We start from the raw sequence: 14,290 nt of genomic DNA, 5'->3' as shown, positions 1-14,290 counted from the left end.
CTTGTTCTTATCTCTGTTAGCTCGCCTCCACGACTTACTTTCTGGCACTTGGGGAGCAGAGCCTGTGCCTTTGGTATGGTGCCTTATGTAAGGCATGTGCTCGAGAAGTATTTAATTGAATTGAATGCCCTAAACATTCATTTTCAACCTTGATATAATCTACAAAGTCAACTGGTTTTCTCGGAACATGGACTTAGTTCATTTGATGGTTTGCAGGCCTGCGTCTCCATTTTGCTCTTTATTGACTAGTGGCTGGAGCTGACTGTCAGGTGTGGCCTTTCAGAAACAAAGCAATCTGTGAACTCCAAAAAGTGGTCACCTACCACCAGCTAGGCTCCCATGGGTCCAGACATGGGGTGTGCTCCTGTGTGTGTGTGTGTGTGTGTGTGTGTCAGGGGAGAGGGGATCTCTGCAGGAAAGGATCTGAGGAATTAGCCAGGGAAACAGAAGTAGCTTCTTAATTTGTGTCAGGTTACGTAGAGGCAGGAACCAGGCTCAGAGGACCCCTGGGGAGGTGGCTTCTGCAGGATTGGAGGCAGCTCTGCAGAGGAAACGGGCCTGGGGCTGGGTGGAAGGAGGCAGAAAGACAGAGCACTTCAGATAAAGCAGTGAGTTTCTAGAAGTTCTTGTTCTTGTGTATTGGGTGCCAGGAAAAGGTTTTACTTAAATGTTTGTTACTAAGCACGTCGGCAAACGTCTGAGTGCATCCCCGGTACCAGGCCTGGTGCCAGTGCTTTGAGTGTTACCTCATTGGGAACCCTCTGACGGGGGTGTTGTTATTCCCATTTCACAGATGGGAAAACAAGCTTTGAGTGGTTTCGGAATGGGTGGTAGAGCACGAAGTATGGAGCCCAGGCAGTTGGACAACAGAACTGGGGTCCTTACAGCCCTGCGCTGTCCTCGTGTCCCCCAGATGCCCCTGCGATGAGGGGATGCAAAGCAGCAGTTCTTCTCTGGGCGCTCAGTCTCTGTTCCCGCCACCCCTAGGTTCTCTGGGGAGTGCTGGAGAGAAACGAGGGTAACGCTTTCTTTTTCTTTTATTTAGATAGCGGCCTTCTGAGAGCTGACAAAACCCTGAGGGTAAGTGCTGTGCCTGGGTCCAGGTCGGGGGGGTGGTGGTGCATGTGGGTCCTTCCGGAGCAGCAGCAGTGGATGTGAGCAGTCCTGGCTCGTCAGTTATCAAGCTCAGTAAATAAAAAGGGCCAAGCTCTGACTTTTGGAAAATATAAGTTGTCTTTGTTCCCATCTCTCTTGGTTTTCTTGGTTTTCTTGGTTTTCACAGGAAAGTGATGTCTGGCTCCCTGCTGGCCCCAGTTGGCGACTAGCCAGCTTCAGCAGGAGGCCCTACTTCTGGAGGGTGTGTGGCTTGAGATGCCTGTGGCGGGGGGCGGGGGGGGGGGAGTGGCAAGGCTCCTAGGACCACGGGAAGCATCTCTAGGGCTGGGCAGCTTCTGAGAAGGCCCCTTGAGTCAGTGTGAAGATCAGGCAGCTGGGCAGTGAGGGGTGTGGGGAGGTGTGCACAGCTGGGCGCGGGAAGTGGCTCTGGTGACTGGCTGTAAAAGCACACGACATGTGTTTCCAGTGATGCTCAGCCTTTGGGAGTCACAACGATGAGGGGGTGAAGGTGGACTAGGCCCCTCTTCCCCTCACATAGTGCTCTCTGGCCGCACCGCCCTGTATTAACCTCCAACTCTTAAGGTTTCCCCTCACACAGGAAACTCCACTGATTGCACTGATCCTGGTGCATCTCCGCAGCCTGAAGTCCAAGGCCCTCGGGCCGGGAGCCACCTGATGGTCCCGTCCTATCTCCCACTGCTGGTCTGTGAGAGCATCCTAGCCGGGCATGAGCCTGGCTCTGCCTAGTGTCCCGCCTGCATTTCCGACACTGATATGCTCTTCCCTTCACCCAGAAGCAGGCCAGCCATCACCCTCGTTTCACAGCCAGCTGCCCTGGAAACTTTGTGGCTCAGGGACGACTTTGCCCAGAGCTCAAGTCCAGGGCTCAGCATGGGGATTCCTTTGTATGGGGATTTTTCTCAGGTGACCCTTCAGGACCCAGGAGCTGTTCTTCTTCCTGAGATTTTTCCACAGTCCTTGCTTGTCCCGGGTCGTGGGCCAGCCATGGCCGTTTAGCACTCTAAGACTGAGTTTGTTTGGGAAAATGGGCAGAGTGTAAAGGCAGATGGGTATGAGTGGAAATGGCTCTGGACCTTTGATGGACTCCACCCTCCACAAAGTTTCCACTGCCCTGTTTTCTCTGCTTTCTCTCGGCCTCCTGCCTTGGCTGATAGAGCTGAGTGTTACGGCTCTTACTGGCATCCCTGTGGGGAGAAGAGGGACAGTTAAGTGAAGGTCCCCAAACCACTTCTGTTTTGGAGTGAGAAATTGGGGTGCAGAGAAGACTAATTAGCAGAGTCTGAGATTCTGACCATCCCCCCACCCCCTGCCTCTGTTTTTTCAGAGTGTCATCTTTTATTGCATGTCTTCCAAAATCCATTAATAGGAAGGGAAAATAAGTCCCCACGAAGGGCCTTCTTCTCCCAGGTCATTTAATTTGTTAAAGCTTGTTTGGCTTCTCAGTCCCTAAGTCCCTTGAGCTATGCTTAGTTACTGTAAGTAAGACTCTGCCATTGAAGGTTCCTGCCCTCCCCTGGCCTCTCCTTTCTGTCTCCTTGGTGATCCTGGAGGGAAGTGGATGTGGTGTTTTGTTTTTTTTTTTTTAATGCCAGAAGGCATAACCCTGGGTCATCTCAGCATCCCCTCATTGCAGCTGTTCCTTACCTCCTTATCCTGATTTGCCTGCAGGCCAGAGAAGCAGGGGGCTGGGATAGCCATGGCTGCTCTAAGTACATTTCCACCAGCTGTGTGTGGAATGGGGCCAAACTCCACATGTGGCAGCTCCTCTCCTGACCAACATCCATCCCTAAGTGAGGCCTCGGGAAAATTCCATGATCTGGCTGTGCTGAGTCATGCTTAGTCTCTGAGGATCCGTGTGTCACCTTTTGCATGTCTGTCACCAGTCAGCCCAGGGTCTGGGAAAGGCTGCAGTTAACTATGCAGAGATATCAAGCTGCCAACCTCTTAATATTTGCTTCTCCGAATGCTTTTACTAATGTGCTAGTTATCATTATAAAATTGATTAATATTAAGTCATTAGTAATAAATGGATTATTTATTCTGGAAAACATTCCTCTGTTATGGGGAAGCTAAGATTCAGAGAGACTAACTGACTTGATGAGTTTTGGGTGGGTGGCATGTCTGGATGAGATTTTTGATGCCCCCCCCCACCCCTGGGTTTTTGTGTAATGCAAAGATTATTCAGAAGTTACTTTGGTTGAAAAAAATTGATTTTCAATTTGTTCAAGTTGCAAACTCAGAAATCTTGTCCTTCCTTTAAGGGCTAGTCTTTTACATTTAGCTTTTAAATATAGCCTACAAATCTTTCTGTTCTATTTATGATTCCAGAAAATTTCAACAATCACTTTAAGAGGTCTTTTGTTAATACTTGATCCATTTGCAAAATTAACTCATTTGAAATTTTTAAATTGAGAGTTTATGAATTACATTCAACTTTCTTCAGTTGTTTTAGTACTTACAATTAACAGAATCTTTAATACTTTTAAAAGGATTCCTGTAAATTTAATACATTAAACTAACTTACATTTTCTTAAATATTCCTATATTATTTTATGTTTTTTTCACACAGCTTTATTGAAGTATTTTTGACATAATAAATTACGCGTATTTAAAGTATACAATTTATATTTTGACATATGCATACACTTTTGAAACCATAACCACAATTAAGATAGTGATTATCCAGAAATGTCCTCGTGCCCCTTGGTAAGTCCTTCCTCCCACCCCTCTCTGCCTTCCCAACTCCCAAGTAACCACTGAACTACTTTCTCTTATTACAGATTAGTTTGCATTTTCTGAAATTTTACATAAGTGGAATCATATAGTGTATATTTCTTTTTTGTCTGGCTTCATTCACTCAGCATACTTATTTTGAGATTTGTCCAGGTTGCATGTATCAATAGTTCTTTTTATTGCTGAGTAATATTCCATTAGTGGATATTCTGCAATTTGTTTATCCATTCACCTGTTCTTGGTCATTTTAGTTGTTTTCAGTTTTTGGTGATTCTAAATAAAGCTGCTGTGAACTTCTGTGTACAAGTCTTTGTATGGACATATATTTCATTTTCTCTTGGGCAGATTGTGTAAGAGTGGAGTGGCTGGATCATATGACAGGTGTATGTTTAACTTAAACTGCCTGACTGCCTTCCAGAGTGGTTGTACCATTTTACATTCCCACAGGCAGTGTATGAGAGTTCTGATCCTGCTACATCATCACTAAATTGGATATGGTCAGACTTCTTCATTTTAGCCATTCTAAAGGTGTGTAGTGATATCCCATTCATTGTGGTTTCAATTTGAATTTCTCTGGTGGTTAATCACATGGAGCATCTTTTCATGTGCTTATTTGTCATCTGCCAATACTGATTTTAAATTAGTAAGATTCCAACTTAAAATCACAAGTTTAAGCCAGTTACTCAGTTACACATTTTAATTGGAATCTTGAGGCTGACTTGTTACTCTGAACAGACCAAATTTCCTTGAACATTTAAGTATGTAAAGTAACAGATACACACAGATTTCCTAACATGAAATTATAAATACTGTGGTTTTAATTTTCTTAGGCATATTTGTATACTTAAATTTAATCTTCCTAGAATTAAATAAGCTTACCTAATAAGGAAATAATGATATGATTTCAAACTGTAGTAGGTTACTTTCCTGAGCAACTTTTGGACTTTCTTTCTCAACTGGATGACACTGCTTTAGAATTCAAGAGCTTGCTGCCCAGGGGGAACTGGGTCTTAGCCTTTGACTCCTACTGCTAGGCAGGGCCCTGGGTCATTGCCATCTTCCCCTAGCCGGGGATGGTCTCACAGCCCATGTGCCCTAGACTGAAGCATGCCTAATCCTTTCTTCCCGTGGAACTCCACTTCCACACCCAGGCTGCTGGGTTGTGTGACTGGATTTCATTAATCTGCTCAAAGCTTCATTTCTATGCACTATGGCCACAAGATCAGTGGAATTAAAATGCAAAGTAAGGTGGAATTTAGATTCTGCTTATCTTCCAAGCCTTGTCTGACCTAGGGCTAGTTTTAAAATCATGCCAGTGACACAGCCAGGCTAGAGTTGGAGTCCCAGACGTCTGAGTCCAGGTCTGGCATTTCCTCCTTGCATCTTACCCTTTTTCAAATGAAGAGGAAAGGAGTCTGAAACTTTAGAGTTCTTGGTGACTAAGAAATTCTGGCACCTGTAACCCATGCTTGCCGTTTCCTGTTCTTTAGTTCATTCCACTGGAAATGGTGAGAACCCTGGCCTCTCCCTAACCTCCCAGTGGAGAGCTACAACTCTCTTTGGGGAGGACATTGTCATCAAATGCTTGTTAGAGATTTGGATTTTAGATAATAAACAGATGTGTACTTGAGTTCCTGTCTTGGTCACTGAGTGTGGCTTTAGGAAGCTTGTGAATGGTATGGGACCTGGTTGAAAATGATTAATGCAGTCTGACCTCCCCTCCGATGTCTGATGCTTACGTAGCTCCATATGGGTAAGATTGAAGGTCTGTGGAGTTCCAAGAAAAGAAAATTTGTGTGGCAGACTGTCTTAGAGTCCTGCTTTTCAGAAGTTTTAAATATTGTCTTCCTTACTTTTGGCTCTGAGTTCCCCCTTCAGGTGGTGAGGGAGCATTGCATGATAAATAGCATGAAAGTATATTATTAAGTGATGGCAGTGACATCACTGGGTGTCAGAATCTCCGTCCAAAGAGAGAGGAAAATGTGCTCCTCCACAGGGCAGGGCATTGAATGGCAGAGGGTACAGAGAAAATTGAACCTAAAATTAAAAAAAAAAAGGCATTGGACATGGTAATTTCAGTTCTAGAAATGTAACCTAAGGTATAATGGGACTAGCACACAAACATCCTAGGCTGTTCAGGACGGCATGTTTATAGCAAAACTCGCAGTCCACTCAGTATCCTACAATGCAGCTTTACAAATAGCCTGTGTACCCTAATCAGACTGTTGCTCTAAATCTTACCACGGAACAAGAGCCATGGTGCTTTTACTCGAGAAAAGTAAAACAATGTGTAAGGTCTCACTGTTGGTTATTTTGGAATATTATCTCAATTTTTTTTTCTGGATGCTGGAATTATAAAATTTTGTATTTAAAAAATGTTGCTGTGTATTTTATTTTAAATAATCAGATTTAAAAAATTGAAGTATGGCACTTATAATACTACTTGGGGCTTAAGATTAAGTACAAAGTATTTAAATATTAGATTTTTTTTCCTGTTCTCCAAAAAATTGTTTTGAGGGGTGAAAACCTCTTTCTAAATGCTGTAAGGGATATAGGTTCTTGGAGAATGGTGAAATAAGGACTTCTTAAAATATATTGCTCCATAAAAGAAATGAGAAAGCTGGCAAAAGCTGGCAAAATCAACTTTTTCAGATCCCTGGAAATTAATCAAAGGCTTGCAGCAATCCAAGGAACATTCATTCAAGAAAAACGGCTGAATCTTTTTTCAACAAAAAATTAGACATGTAAAGAAACAAACAATGTCATGTACACAGGAAAAGGCACAATCAATAGACACTGTCCATGAGGACCTCAGACGTTGGACTTTGTAGACAAAGTCTTCAAATCAGCTATTTAAAGATATGTGTAAAGAACTAAAAGAAAGTATGAGGGGAAAAAAAAAGTAAGAGAGCAGTGCCTCACCAAACAGATGATCAAAAGTGATAGAAATTACAAACAAAAAATTCTAGGGTTGAAAACAATAACTAAAATGGAAAACGAATCACTATAGGGGCTGCAGCAGAGCTGGGCAGGCAGAGGAATCAGCAAACTTGAATACGGGTCAACTGAGATTAAACAGTCTGAGGAACAAAGGGAAAACGGGAAGGAAACCGTACACCTCAGACACCTGTAGAACACCTACCACACACACGATGGGAGTCCTGGAAAGTGCGTAGAGAGAAAGGAGCAGAACGAATCTTTGAAGAAATAATAGCCCCAAACTCCCCAAATTTGATGAAAACCAATAATTTATGCACCCAAGGAGTTCAGTGAACTCCAAGTAGGATAAAGTCAAAGAGATTTATCCTGGACACATCATAATCAAAGAATCTTGAAAGCAGGAAGAGATAAGCAACTCATCACCAGGGATCGTTGATAAGATTAAGATTAATCATTTCGCCTTGGAAACTATGGAGGCCAGAAGGCAGAGAGATGAACGTAGATACCATTTGAGGCAAAACCTACTGTATTTGACTTTTGAGTCTTAGATGGCTCTGATCTCTTCCATCTTCAGAGATAACATGTCAGTCTCGTCTCTAAATAACAATTACTCAAGCTCTTTTCACACTTGACCTGTTGGAATTCTTTTACCAAGTTCTCCTCTGCAAGTACTTTTTGAAATACCTAAGGAATGCTTACTATGTTTTCCACCAAGCCTGGAACATAGTTGGGGCTCAAAAAATATTTGCTAAATGAATGAAATCTACCTGGGTTACTTCTTTCCTTCGCCAGCTGTCTACTCATTCTTCTCTTCTGCGTGTCACCTGTCATTCTCCCTGTCTCAGGGCTGTTCCCTCTTCTTTTGCCTTAAACATGTAAACAGACCTGTCTCATAACTTCTCAGAGTACATCTTTTAAAAATATTACCAGATACATCACAAAATTTTACTGAATGCCTGGGGATAGCAGAATAGAATTACAACACAGAGGGGAAAAATGTTCTGTCCCCAAAGGTGAATTTAATCTTTAAGTCAAGAAAAGTAAAACAACTTTGGTAACCTAGTAGTGGCAGCCTCTCCCCCACCCATTAGCCATTAAGGTTTCAACAGATATTAGGGTCTGGTCTCCACTAGCGCACCCCTGGACACCATGGAACCAACTGCTGATGTTCTGTTTGCTTCTGTTGTTGATAATAGGCCCTACATGTGTATAGCACTTTATAGTTTTATTATTTATTGGACAGTTCTCGCTGGGACAGGTTAAAGTCGTGGATGGTGGACCAGAGGTTCAGGGGGCTTCAGTAAGTCACCCAGCCCCACCAGGAGGAGGAGCGCTAAGCTTTGGCAGCAACAAACCTGATTCCTGGCCTTGGAGTCTTTCTGCTGTTCCCCAGGGTGTTAGAATGTGGTGTCTCAGTGTCATTGTGCACAGGCCTGAAAAGGCCAACCTGAAACTCTCTGTCTTTCCTACTGAAATTAATCTCTTGATGGGTGTTTGCAGCTTCTGTCCCAAGAGCTATTTGTTGTCACTTGGGCTTGTGGCCAGTTGGGAGTCTTCACTCAGGGCAGGACTTTCCTTCCCATCATGTTGCCAGAGGCCAAGCCTGTAAGACCTTAAGGCTTTCCTCAGCCTTTCTGGATTTTGACCATCCCATTCCAGCCGGCTGCAAAACAGCTGCTTGTAATTTTGCTGACCCAAACCATCTTTCCATCCCTTTTTACTCCTTATATTCTTAAATGGCAGTTTCAGTATTTGGCAGAATAAATTCCCCGTTATCTAATCCTGGGTTTTCTCAATTGACTGAATAGTTTAAGAAGGGCAAACGTTATTACTGTGCATGATTCTGAGAAACGGTGGTGTTCTTTCCTTGAGCATTTGCTGTGCACCTGTGGCAGGCACAGATGCTGGAAGCTGTCAGGCTACCAGAGGATCTGATGACATGGTCCCCGCCCACGGTCGCTAATCCTGTGGTTGAGGAGAGACGGGGTGCACGTGCTGGGGTGAAATACACGTTCCAGTAGTGACCAGTTGATAAGGAAGTCATAATTGCCGTTTACTGAGCGCTGTTTCTGTGGCGGGTAAGATGCTAAATGCAAAAAACAAGTGTATAAAATTATCAGGGAAGTGGTGTAGCCCTGGTTGAGACTAGGGCTCTGGAGTCAGGGGGACAGGGGTGGAGTTCGGGCTTAGCTTTTTACCAGCCCTGTCACTTCTGGAAGTTCCTTAGCCTCTTTGAGCCTTGGTTTCATCATCTATAAAATAGGGGCAATAAGACCTCCCTTCTGGGGCTACTGGGGGCATTCAATGAAATAACGTGAAGTGGCACCTAGTGGACACATCATAGTGGCGGCTGTGTTGATGGTGCCGGCAGAGAAGTGTCCCAGGAGGACTCACTGGGAGAGGAGAGCACGTGAGGCCCCGGGCCTGTGGGCGGCGGGGCTGGGTGGGAGGGGAGTTGCTCAGGAAGGACTTCCCAGGAGAGAAGAGAAGACTCCCTCCCTTGAACGAGGGAGTCATATCTGGGTTAGTGGAGAGGAGGGGATAGCACCCAGGCAGTGGCACTTGGAAGAAAGCCATGGTGACGAGGAAAGCCGGGCACCGGGAAAGGGCGATGATGACCTCAACCTCACTGGCAGGAGGATGGTGAGGGAAGCTCCATGAGGGTGGAGATTTGTGTCTGTTTTCCGCTGAACCCATGGGACCCTGGCACGTAGAAAACCCTGTTGAAAGAGTGGATGCTGTTGTGGGGTAGTGAGAATCAGGGCTGGGAGATTCGTGCTGTGTATGCCCAGCTGCCTGTTGGACTGTGAGACAACGAGAAGCCTCTGAGATGTTTGAGCCTGCGACCCCAAGAAAGGCGAATGGGCTTTTGAGAAACTCTTTGGAGGTAGTGGGCCGGCTGCCCTGGCCTGGAGAGAGTCAGGCGTCAGACTTGGGGACTAGCTCTGAAAGGCCGTTGTTGCAATTCAGACATGCTGTTGCTGCGTGCATGTGGGAGGGAAGAAGCAAACAGTATTACAGGAGAAAGGTTGTTGTGGGGTGAAGTGGACAGGGGACTTGGGGAGCTTGAATTTACAACTCTGCCTCCATCCTGAAATGCAGAGCTGGGAAAGCAACCCAATCATGCAGTGGAAGGACCCAATGTCGGGGAGAGGGGTAGAGATAGGGAGCTGGAATGAGGTGCCATCTGTGCAGGTGGGCATTATACCCAACTCAGAATTTCCTGAGAAAATTGAATTTGCTTTAGACCAGAGCAGTTAGTCCTGAGATCCGATCTGGAGAAAATATTAGAATAGACAGCGGGGGCTCCTGCTGATGGGAGAAGTATGTGGAGACTGAAGTCACGAGTTAGAAGGTGGTATGCTTTACCTTTTAAGAAAAGGTCTGTGTCTAGCCCTGTAGCTGGCCTCTCTCTTTGTTGTTCTTACAGCTCTGAGTCAGTTTTCTTCTCCCTCATGGCTTGCTTCTCCAGCTGGAGAGAACACACAGCTTAAAGAGGCTTTTCTCTCCTTGGGGTAGATAAAGGACATTTTGGGGGCAGAGGGCATATGGAGCCATTCTGAGCAGATTTATGGCCCCAGAAGAACATTTCAGTATTGCCTCTTCGAGATTTTTGTCCCAGTTCAGCCAGCCCTGCAGAGTAAACCCAAGGGTCCAGTTATCGATAGAATCCCAACCAGTGGTCTCTGATTTTTTTTTTAACCTACAATGCCTCTGACACCAAATATGCTGTTTTCCCCAGCACCAGCAAACTCTCTGACTCTCTGATACCAACCGAGTGACCTACAATTTAATTTAGTTCTGACACTAACCACCTGGAGTTTGCGCAGATGCCGCAGGTTAAGGGCTCAGTCCCACAAGACTGTTTCTACTTCTGATGTCAGTTACCACCTGTACTTCGGAGCAACTGGCTGTAAATCAACCTCCTTGGGTTTGATAATTTGTTATAATGGCTCACAGAACACAGGGAAACACTTTACTTGCGTTTATGGATTCTTTTTTTTAAAGGATGCTAATAAACAGCCAGATAAAGGGGTACTTTAGGTGAGGTCTGGAAGGATCCAAGCACGGGACCTTCTATCCCCGTGGAATTGGGGGTGATCTCCTCTCCTGGCACCTGAATGTGTCCACCAACCAGGAAGCTCCCTGAACCCTGTTGTTTAGGGTACTTATGGAGTTCCATTATGAAGGCACGATTGGCCACTGGTGATTAACTCAATCTCCAGCCCTTTTCCCTTCCTAGAAGTCTGGAGGTAGGGCTGAAAATTCCAATCCTCTGATCATGTGGTTGGTTCCTCTGGCAACCAGCCTCCATCCTGGAGCTACATCTTGGGACAAAAGATGCTCCTTTCACCCCGTCACTCAGGGAATTCCAAGGGTTTTAGAAACTCTTGCGTCAGGAGCCTAGGACAAGGACAAAGACCAAACACATTATTTCTTATTATATCATAACATCTAGAGTGTGCGATTCTGGGCTTGGATGGGCTGGAGTTCTACCCTTGGCTGTGAAATCATTTGAGATGATGAGGACTTCTGCCTCAAAATCTGAGGTCTGGTGGAACGGTTACTGATAAGGCAAAGGAAGCCCATGTATGACCCAGGTAACTGCCTTAGAGGTGCTCCACTTGAGCCTAATAGAGCCTTGTAACAGGTTACCAAGTGGTAACCCAAAGGCTTAGGGCTTAACTTATTTTAGCTAAGTAATACTTGCACCTGGTATAAACATTTGAATGTATTAAAAACTCTTTTTGTTCTCTCTCCCTTGTAACTCAGTTTCACTCTTTAGAGACCACCTCTGATTAAAGTGTCTTGTCTGTCCTTTAAGAGCTGATGAGTCCATTTAAATTAGAAGTATATTTCTGTTCTTTTTTTCTTCCTACATCCTCTCTCTCTGCCCTGTGCCCTAAGATATATTTATCAATGTATCTTAGAGATCTTCCCATATCAGTACAGATGTCTGCCTCATTCTTTAACAGCTGTGTAGCATTCCAAAGTTTTTTTCTTTTTTCCATGTTTGTTGCAAAATGTCACACAGAAGACATATTTAACACACACACACACACACACACACACACACACACAAATAAATAATGAACATATATGTACCCATCCCCCAGGTTAAGGAATAAAAGATTAGGACCATATCAACCCCCCTTACCCCCACAGCAATTCTGACATTTGCAGTAATTATTCCCTTGATTTTCTCAATAGTTTAACCATTATGAACAATCTCTAAATAACTGATTGTTTAGTTTTGCCTTTCTTTGAACATCTTAGACATGGAGTCATACTGTAGACTTCGGTGACTTGCTTAGCATTACGTTAGCAATTCATCCTTGGTGATACATGTAACTCCATTTGTTTTCAGGGCTATGTAGCTTTCCACTGTGTGAATGTGCTACAGTGTGTTTATCCTTTCTACTGCCAAGAAGCCTTTGGGCTGCTTCCCTGTGTTTACTCTTAGGAGCAACCTTGCTGTGCACATTCTTATACATGCCTCCTGGTGTAGTGAGCATGTTTCTCCATGGTACAAACTAGAGTGGAATTTCTGCCACATCTAGCTATGCAAAGCTCTCTTCCAGTGTGGTTGTGCTAATTTATCCTTCTGCCCACCAGCAATATAGAGCATTGAGTATTTTCTGATCACCCATGTGGTAGGAATTTGGCCCACAAATCTGTGAGGGTTGTCTTGTGGTTATAACTTCTCGGGGTGAGTTTTTTGTTTCCCCTGTTGCTCAGTGCTGAAGATTGAGACACTTGATTTTTCTTGCAGGTAGCTCTAGGGGGTGAGGAGAGGTAGATCAGGTTTATTTCTGCTTCACTCATATTCTGGAGTGTCCTAGAAGTTACAACTTAGACCTCGGGTAAGCTCTGGGCTCTGCCTGTGTGCCCTTTGGATCTGGAATCCCTGGGGTCTGCCCTCCTGGTTTTAAAGACCTGTGGTTGGCCCATCTGTACCTAGTAGGTCTTGCCAGGGTCTAGGTCCACTCTAGCATTCACTGCATAGATAGGGTTGCTTTGGGGAGCAGGAATAGCACAATTATTAATACATGTCTTAAGGGATTTTAAAAATAATATTATCCTATTTCAGACCCTGGTCCCCCTTGACTGGTTGCAAATTCCTACTTCCACATAGATCTTTTCCCAAATATTTTCCTTTTGATTTCTAAAATTCCCTGTAATTTACACTTTTTTTTTTCATTCCTGGGAAGACTGAATACCCCGCTATCTTTCTGCTACTGCCAGATTGATCTTGTTATGTGTTAATTGCAGGCTGGCCTGATTGTTGTTTGTTTTTGTTTTCTTAAGAACCTTTTAAAATTGTCCTTCTGTTGTCTGGATACAGAAAAAGGCTACGTATTTATTTTTCCATTTTTTTATTGTGGTGTAATACACATAAACTTTACCCTCTGAACCATTTTCAAGTGTAAAGTTCAGTGGTATTAAAAACATTCACTTATTGTGCAACCATCACCACTATCCATCTTCACAACTCTTTTCATCTTGTGAAACAGAAACTCTCCCCATTAAACAGTAACTTCCATTCTCCCCTCCCTGCCAGGCCCTGGCAACCATCATTATACTTTGTCTTTTCAAAGTGCTTTTGGGGCTTTCATATGTCTTCTTTGAAGAAATGTCTATCCAAGTCCTTTGCCCATTTTTGAATTGGGTTGTTTGGTTTTGTTGTTGTTGTTGTTGTTGAGTTTTAGGAGTTTTTTCTCTATTCTGGTTTTTAATCCGTTATCAGATACATGATTTACAAATATTTTCTCCCTTTCTGTGGGTTGCTTTTTTACTCTGTGAATAATGACTTTTGATGTGCAAAATTTTAAATTTTTCATGAAGTTCAATTTGTCTGTTTTTTCTTTTGGTATTGTGCCTTTGGTGTCATATCTAAGAAATCCAGTGTCCAATGTCTTGAAGCTTTTGTTCTGTTTTCTTCTGAGTTTTATTGTTTTAGGTCTTACATTTAAGTCCTTGATCCATTTTGAGTTTATTTTTGTACATGGTGCTAGGTAAGGGTTCAACTTTGTTGTTTTGAATGTGGATATCCAATTTTCCTAGCACTGATTGTTGAAGACTGTCCTTCTCCATCATTGAATGGTCCTGGCATCCTTGTCAAAAATCATTTGACCATATATGTGAGAGTTTATTTCTGAACTCTGTACTCTATTCCATTGGTCTATGTGTCTATCTTTATGCCAATACCACACTGTAATTGATTACCATAGCTTTGTAGTAGGTTTTGAAACTAGGAAGTGTGAGGTCTTCCAGTTTTGTTCTTCTTTTTCAAGATTGTTTTGGCTATTTGGGGTCCCTTGAGATTCCATTTTTCTATTTCTGCAAAAAAGAAAGAAAAGTAAAGAAAAGGAAGGAAGGAAAGAAAGAAAGGAAGAAAGAAAGAAAAGAAAGAAAGGAAGGAAGGAAGAAAGGAAGAAAGAGAAAGAAAGAGAAAGGAAGGAAGGAAGGAAGGAAGGAA

The 14,290-nt window shown here is 43.7% G+C and overlaps 1 protein-coding gene across 5 annotated transcripts in view; it reads left to right on the top strand.

The window, feature by feature from the left end:
* The window catches only part of PC (pyruvate carboxylase), a 103,829-nt gene that overhangs the window by 15,866 nt on the left and 73,673 nt on the right, over positions 1-14,290 (top strand). For 3 of the 5 annotated variants that reach the window (XM_014554902.2, XM_032489948.1, XM_032489946.1), the window contains one exon: positions 1,046-1,080. The exons of the other annotated variants lie outside the window; for them this stretch is intronic. The gene's annotated coding sequence lies outside the window, so the exon portion shown is untranslated. The remainder of the gene's footprint in view (positions 1-1,045; positions 1,081-14,290) is intronic. 5 annotated transcript variants of the gene reach the window in all.

Source organism: Camelus ferus, chromosome 10 (assembly GCF_009834535.1).
Source record: "Camelus ferus isolate YT-003-E chromosome 10, BCGSAC_Cfer_1.0, whole genome shotgun sequence".
NCBI classification, from domain to species: Eukaryota; Metazoa; Chordata; class Mammalia; order Artiodactyla; family Camelidae; genus Camelus; species Camelus ferus.
The sequence above is the reverse complement of the archived record's forward strand: the minus strand, read 5'-3'. Positions and strand labels throughout refer to the sequence as shown.